Source organism: Lepidochelys kempii, chromosome 20 (assembly GCF_965140285.1).
Source record: "Lepidochelys kempii isolate rLepKem1 chromosome 20, rLepKem1.hap1, whole genome shotgun sequence".
NCBI lineage: Eukaryota > Metazoa > Chordata > Testudines > Cheloniidae > Lepidochelys > Lepidochelys kempii.
The window spans coordinates 19,795,135-19,802,981 of record NC_136399.1 but is presented as its reverse complement, the minus strand read 5'-3'; positions in this window follow the sequence as shown (position 1 = coordinate 19,802,981).

Sequence of the window (7,847 nt, the reverse complement as noted above, 5' to 3'; positions counted from 1 at the left end):
AGTGGTGTTGCTGCCCCTACAGGGGGCATTCCTTCCTGGGAATTGACACCCAGTATCCCATGGCATGCTTGGCTGGAATGATTTAGTTGGGGTTGGTCTAGATGACATCCTGAGGTCTCTTCCAACCCTAATCTTCTATGATTCTGTGCTCAGCAGCTGGAAGAGGTTAACGGAGAAATAAGAGGAACCAGACTGAACTCAGTTTTGGTGCTCTGAGGGCTAATGCCCTAAGAGAAGAAGCTTGGTTGGTTGATTTATTGCTGAGTGGTCAGATTTAGCCCTGACTTCTTAACGGCAGAGGGGCCGGGCTGACCAAGTTCACAGCTGTGTTGTAATACAAGGTGCAATACTATGTGATTGTTACAGACTCTGGGCAACCTGTACATCTCCGGGCAAGCCCTAGGTTAGATTGCTGATGCGGCTCCATTTCCTCTGCAATTGTGGCTCTCTGAAGACCACCATAAGGGTACGTCTACACTGCCATTAGACACCCAGGCCTGGTCCATGCCAGCTGGCTTGGGCTAAGTGGCTGTTCAGTTGCAGTGCAGACATTCGGGGTCTGGCCGCAGCCCGAGATCTGGAATCCTCCCACCTTGCAGGGTGCTTGAGCCCAGGCTCCAGCCCGAGCCCCAACATCTACACCACAATTAAAAAGCCCCTTTACCTCAGCTGGACCGGTGTTTGTCTAATGGCAGTGTAGCCATACTCCAAGTGTGTTGTTCAGCAAGATCTCCTCATTCCTGTAGAAAGCAGAGCACTATGGGAATAACAGGCCCCTTTGAACAGGAACTTGTCCTGTACCCAATCGTCCTGACACCCCAGAATCTCTGCAACATTAGCAGCACACCGCTGTCCTCCAGTGGGCTGCTACTAGAAATAAGGCACAAATTTGTAACAGGGTGATTGACTACTGGAACAAACTACCACTGGAAGAGGTGCATTCTCCATCTCTTGAGGTCTTCAGACCCAGACCGGAAGAGACGCTTTAATCACACACCAGTTCTGAGGCTCAGTATAGGAATAACTGGATGAAATTCTCTGGCTGGTGTCATTCAGGAGGTCAGACCAGATGATCTGATGGTCCCTTGTGGTGGTAAAATCTATGGATCTCTGAATTTAGACTTTGAAAAAGTTCCCTCATAAGAGGCTACTAAAGAAGTTCAGTGGTAAGGCAAAGTGGCGCAGAAACTGGCTAAGAGACCGGAAACTAAGAATAGGAATAAATAGTCAGTTTTCATCCCGGCCAAAGGTTGTCACTACTTTGAGGTTCTGTGCTAGGACAGGTGAGCTGTGAGGTTCTCGGGAGGGGGCGTGGCAGGGGAGAAGGAAGGTCCAGAGAAGATGGTGAGGAACTTGAGACAGACCTGACCAAGGTAAGTGAGTGGAGAACACAGGCACAGAATGAATTTAATGGTTAAAGTAATGCACGTCCGAGGGAGAAAAAATTGGAACGCTTCCTGAATCTTACTGAGTTTTGAATCAGGAAAGGGGCTGGGGCGACATGGGAGCTAGCTCCATGAAGTCCTCTGCTCAATGTGCTGTTGCAGTTGAGAAAAACTAACTGGGTTAGAACACAGAAGGAACGGATGGTGAATAATCCTGAGAAGATGTTGCATTAGAGGAATCAGTGGTGCAGCCTCATCTGGCTATGGTGTGCAGCACTGCCCAGCCCATGAAAAGGAAGGAGAGTGCAGGCCCAGGGGGGTTCCAAGAAGGGTGATGAGAATGACCAGGGGCCTGGAAAAGTTCTTGTAGGGACGGTGGGATTGTTTTACCATTGAGAGGAGGCGAATAAGAGCAGACTGGATCGATGTGCACAATGCAGTGAATGAGAGGGAGAAGGGGCGTTGGGAGCTTCTGTTCTCCTTGTTTCAAGAGACAAGAGCAAGGGGACATTTAGGGAAAGATGACAAACACTGATCAAAGGAAATATTTCCTTATAGAATGGGATGTAGACTCTGAAACTCCCTGCCCCAGGACACTGCTGAGCCCAAGAGCTGTGCATCACCCAGAAAGGCACTGGACATTTCTCTGGCCAACCGGAGTAGCCAGAGCTAGACTAGCTAATGCTGATAGTGGAAGGCTGATATAGCTAATCTCTGTCAGGGGGGTTGAAGAGACTGCTCTGGAGGTAGATTATCCCCCAGCAGCAGCCTATTGCAGCTTTAGCGCCTTCCTGCTGGTTCCCGTCAGAGACAGGACACTGGACGCGGGGGACTTCAGTCTGGCAATTCTGCCATTCCCAAGGAGCTGTGCCTCGATGGGCCTCGCGGGTGAGTCACATACACAACTCCCACGCACTTCCTCAGCAGCTGGCTTCAGGCTCTCTCTGCACCTGGACCCATAGATCTCAAGGGGTGGAGCGTTCTGAGCCCGGCAGCCCTCCCCTGGGGCTATCCTAGATGAAGGTACCTGCTGGGAAGGAGCGATGTGACAGGGGTGAAGGCAAGAGCTGGCAGTGATTACTCAAGCTGCATGGGCACAGCCTGGCCCCTGGCATGCAAGGGGTTAACTCCCGGTTCCCTTCTCCTGTGGGACACGGTGCCTGGACACATGGGGCAGAGGCTTGCAGTAAGCGGGGTTCTCTCGCCCAGGCTCGGAGGGAGAGCCCCAGCTGGGGCAGTGATTCTTCTGCTCCAGAGGTGGCGGCTGCTGGACAGGCCACTCTGTCTTCTGTTTGATTCAGTCATACCCCAGCTCTCGTGGCTTCCAGGCCCCTGATCTCACCCCTCAACCAGCTCCTGCCTTTGGCCTTGGAGCCCGAAGGATGCTGGCAAGGGGCAGACCAAGCCCACCCGCTGCCTTCCTGGAGGGGGGCTGTGGGTTCAGATGGTGCCCTGCTGGGCCTGGGCGGGGGGGAGGCCAGGGGAGAGACCCAGCTGAGGTCTAAGGGAGATGGGTTGGTGCAAAGGCAGCAGCCTCTGAGGCTGTACCGCTGCAGAGCAGTGACAACACCCCCCTGTCTCCTCGGTGTGATCCCCGGGCGCGCCGGCCTCAGCCCCTCTCCAGTCAGTTGAGGGTTTGGAGAGGGTTCAAGGTTTCAGTTCCCACCCACACTCCCATTGGAGCTACACCCCGAGGAAGCCTCTGTGTGACCTTTTTCCTGCTCCTCTACCTGGTGCCTGTCTTGGCAATTGCGCGGGGACAAGGAATCGGTGCTAATACAGTGGGGCCCTGATCTCAGGTGGGCTCTAGCCCGCCACTGTAATAAACACCATTAACATCAGAATGGCCAGACTGGGTCAGCCCAAAGGTCCATCCAGCCCTGTGTCCTGTCTTCCGCCAGTGCCCGGCGCTTCAGAGGGAATGAACAGAGCAGGTCATTGTCAAGTGATCCATCCGCTGTCGCCCATTCCCAGATTCTGGCAAACAGAGGCTAGGGCACAGGTGGGCAAACTACGGCCCGCGGGCCCATCCTGCCTGGCCTTTGAGCCCCCAGCCAGGGAGGCTAGCCCCCGGTCCCTCCCCTGCTGTCTCCCCTTCCCTGCAGCCTCAGCTCGGCAAGCTGCCTGCAATCTGGACGGCAGGGCTTGCTCCAACTGGGCTGTGCAGCTGTGAGCTCCTGCCGCTCTAAGCAGCACGGTAAGGGGGTGGGGAGCAGGGGAGTTGGATAAGGGGCAGAGGGTCCCGGGGGATAGTCAGGGGACAGGGAGTAGGGGGGGTGGGGTTTGGATAGGGGTTGGGGGTCCCAGGAGGTGGCAGTCAGGGGACAAGGAGTAGGGGGGGTTGGATGGGTTGGAGGTTCTGAGACGTGCGGGAAGTGTGGGGGGGCAGATGGGACCAGGGGCCAGGCTGTTTGGGGAGGCACAGCCTTCCCCCCCCCCCAGGCCCTCCATACAGTTTCACAAGCCCGATGTGCCCCTTGGGCCAAAAAGTTTGCCCACCCCTGGGCTAGGGCCACCTAGGCTAATAATAACGAACAGGTGCTAAAATTATTTCCACTCCACCCCCACCTTACAGCCATCTTCCTCAAATGGCCGAAAACCAAGTCCCCGCTTCAGGAAAATAAGCCCAAGGTAACCGTCCCGTGTGTGTGTTACAGGTCCCCCGCTGTACCAATGTGCACAGCATAGCAGGTGTTGCAGCCCCCAGCTCTGCTCTTCAGCTCCAGCTCTTCGTTCCGGAGGGGTCTGGTTTAACCTCCGGGGCATTGGCCCAGAGGGCACCTCTCATGTATTCACCTTTCTGCAATCTGGCCATGTGCTGCTCAGGGCTGACCCATCTTAGCTGAGCCCTCTTCCACCCCTTCCCCCAACCTCAGCCTTCATCCCCCACATACTTTGGAAGGTGCCAGCAGAAGTCTTCAACATGATCCTTCCTCTCCTTTGTGCCATGTTCTGATGAGCAGCGAAATACTTCACAATGTTGCATTTAAAAAGCTAACTGGGATGTGAATAGCTACACCCACTCAAATGAGCCAAGGTGTGACCTACATGGAGCTGTCCTCTGAGACTCTCTGCAAACTCTGGCAGGGGGTGGGGTGTTAGTTACACTGCTCAGGACAATTCCCCCATCTCAGAGCCATTGTCTCAGGCTCTCTGCAAACTCAGACCAACATCTTGGCCTCAGTCACACTGGGATCATGTCCTCAAAGATTTCTTTACAACTCCAACAGCTAGAGAATGATTAAAAAAAAAAATGATAAAAGCCGAGATGCGGGGGGGACAATGGGGAAGTTGGTCTGCTCTCTCGGGCTAGTCCTTGGCCCCCACTCACACCTGTCAGCGCCCATCCCACCCCTGAGAAACACTGCCCTACAGGAATGCATGGGGAAACAGGCTTTGTAGGTTGTCCTAAAAAGTCCCAGGATCCAGGGGTTGAGGAATTAAGTTCTAAAGTCTGGGCCCTGAGCTGTTAAGCATTTGGAAATCAGTTGCACCCAGCATCCATATTTGGGCTTGGGCACAACAACTCCCATTGTGCAAACCCAGTGTGCTCTGAATTTCAAGGCAGACGCGATCACTTTAAGACCTGAGCTTGCGATTGAGCACAGTGTCCACTAGATGGCAGCTGTGTTCCACCACCACCCAGAGTGGCTGCATTTTCTTTAACCTGTTTTTTAATTTTTCAAGGGGGCCAGAGGGAGGAGAGGAAACACAACCCACAATGCACCTGGGCAATTCATTTAAGACCCTAAACCCCTGATCCCGGCAAACCACTGCATGCATGCATGTAACGTAACCCAGACTTCACTGAAACCACTCACGGGCTGTGTTAACAGGAGTGTTGGAATTGTCCTGCTCTCTTGGGCACTGGCGAGGCCCCAGCTGGAGCCCGGTGTCCAGTGGACAAACTGGAGAGAGTCCAGAGGAGAGCAACAAAAATGACCAGAGGTTTAGAAAACCTGATCCATGAGGAAAGGTTTAAAAAATGGGCTTTTAGTCTTGAAAAGAGAAGATGGGGGGAGGGGGGAAGCCGCTAAAAGTCTTTATAGACTTTAAAGCCAGTAGGAACCGTCACGGTCATCAGTCCGACCTCCTGCATGTCGCAGGCCACAGAACCTCACCCACCCACCACAGAAAGAGAAATTGCTGAAAGCTATGATAGAACTGAGACAGGCCGTTGATTTTTAGAGCAGCAAACAGAGGTTAGTAAGAGTGGCTTATCAGATGTTTCCTCATACACAAGTACGGCTGCTGCAGCAGTAAATTCTGTCGGCAGGTGTCCCTACACTGGATGTTATGGGCCGTTCTAGAGAGGGCCGTGTTCGATTATGCTCCATGTCCGCTGGAGGTAGGACAAGCAGTGATGGGCTTAATCTGCAGCAAGGGCGATTGAGGTTAGCTATTGGGAAAAGCGGGGAGTTCAGCTCGGGAACTGGCTTCCGAGGGAGGTTGTGGAATCCCCGTCACTGGAGGGTTTTAAGAACAGGTTGGTCTAGGTTTGCTTGGCACCGCTACGGTGCAGGGGTTGGATGGGGTGATGCCTCGAGTTCCTGTCCAGCCCCGCATTGCTAGGATTCGCTTCTCACACACAAGAGCAGAAGCATTTGCAGGATCCGAGGCCTTGCGCTGAACTTTGAACAGTAAGAGTCTGCAGGACGGGCGCCTTCAGCAACCCTGTGCTCCTGCTGACCGACCTCTGCCCCCAGCATGGCCAGGATTTGCCTCTGCCATTGTGACACTTCCAATGACACAATAATCAATGCCCAGCTCTTACCACCATCTGTCCCACACCATCAGCTGCATGAGGCAGGAGTTCAAAGGTGGCAGTCGTCCCTAGCCTGGGCTTGTTTTTCCGGGCCTTCTAATATTCAGCTGTAATAATGCCACTTCAGCCATTATTGTGCTAGGGTGCGTGACTCTCTGGCTTCTCTGTCCCTTGTCCTGGGGCCAACACAGAACTGCTTGCTTAGGCAAGGTTCTGTCAGGCAGTCTTAAAAGATCCATCTCTTCCTCCCGATCCTGGTATCGTGTCTATTCATAGAAGATTAGGGTTGGAAGAGACCTCAGGAGGTCATCAAGTCCAACCCCCTGCTCAAAGCAGGACCAATCCCAACTAAATCATCCCAGCCAGGGCTTTGTCCAGCCAGGCCTTAAAAACCTCTAAGGAAGGAGATTCCACCACCTCCCTAGGTAACCCATTCCAGTGCTTCACCACCCTCCTAGTGAAATAGTGTTTCCTCATATCCAACCTAGACCTCCCCCACTGCAACTTGAGACCATTACTCCTTGTTCTGCCATCTGCCACCACTGAGAACAGCCGAGCTCCGTCCTCTTTGGAACCCCCCTTCAGGTAGTTGAAGGCTGCTATTAAATCCCCCCTCACTCTTCTCTTCTGCAGACTAAATAACCCCAGTTCCCTCAGCCTCTCCTCGTTAGTCATGTGCCCCGAACCGTTAATCATTTTCATTGCCCTCTGCTGGACTCTCTCCAATTTGTCCACATTCTTTCTATTCTGTCCCTTCTATCCATCTATTCTAGCACCTCTTTATTATTCCTCCTATCAGTGCAGCTTACATAGTTCTTCTTCACACAATGCACAGCCAACCTGTGGAACTCCTTGCCAGAGGATGTTGTGAAGGCCAAGACCATAACAGGGTTCAAAAAAGCACTAGATAAATTCATGGAGAATAGGTCCATCAATGGCTATTAGCTAGGATGGGCAGGAATGGCGTCCCTAGCCTCTGTTTGCCAGAAGCTGGGAATGAGTGACAGGATGGATCACTTGATGATGACCTATTCTGTTCATTCCCTCTGGGGCACCTGGCACTGCCCACTGTCAGCAGACAGGATACTGGGCTGGATGGACCTTTGGTCTGACCCAGTCTGGCTGTTCTTATGTTCTTATGAATATTCCATGCGGGCGTGTGCCCTGAAAGCTGCTCAGCTGGCGATGGATGAGCTGCTCCGCTTGGGGCTTGTTCTCTACACGTGAAAGGCTACCGCGGCCCAGTGCCTCACTCTGGAGCCTGAGGGGTTCTCCCATCGATGCAGGCAATCCCCCTCCCTGAGAGGCGATGGTTAGGCCAGCGGAAAAAGCCCAGCGCGGCCCACGTGGCAACTTAGGTCGGCTTAACCATGTCGCTCAGGGGAGTGGATTTTCCACACCCCTGAGCGACGTAGCTGGGTCGACCTAGTGGAAACCAGCCCTTACAACGTTGCTTCTAGAGATCTGAAGTGTGGGGTTTTTACTGGTCCCGTGGGACTGCCATACTGGACTGAGCATTTGGAATAAAGCCCTTGGTTCCCTGTTCTGGGTTTGACAGCCAACGTGCCGTCGCCTTTGATTCATTGGTAATAGGCCCTACTTGCTTGGCAGAAGTTGCAAGACCACCTACCTTTCGCTGCATCTCTCCAGGGGATTTAGTCGTAGGTCACACGTCATGGGCGGAGTCCCAGAGGGTA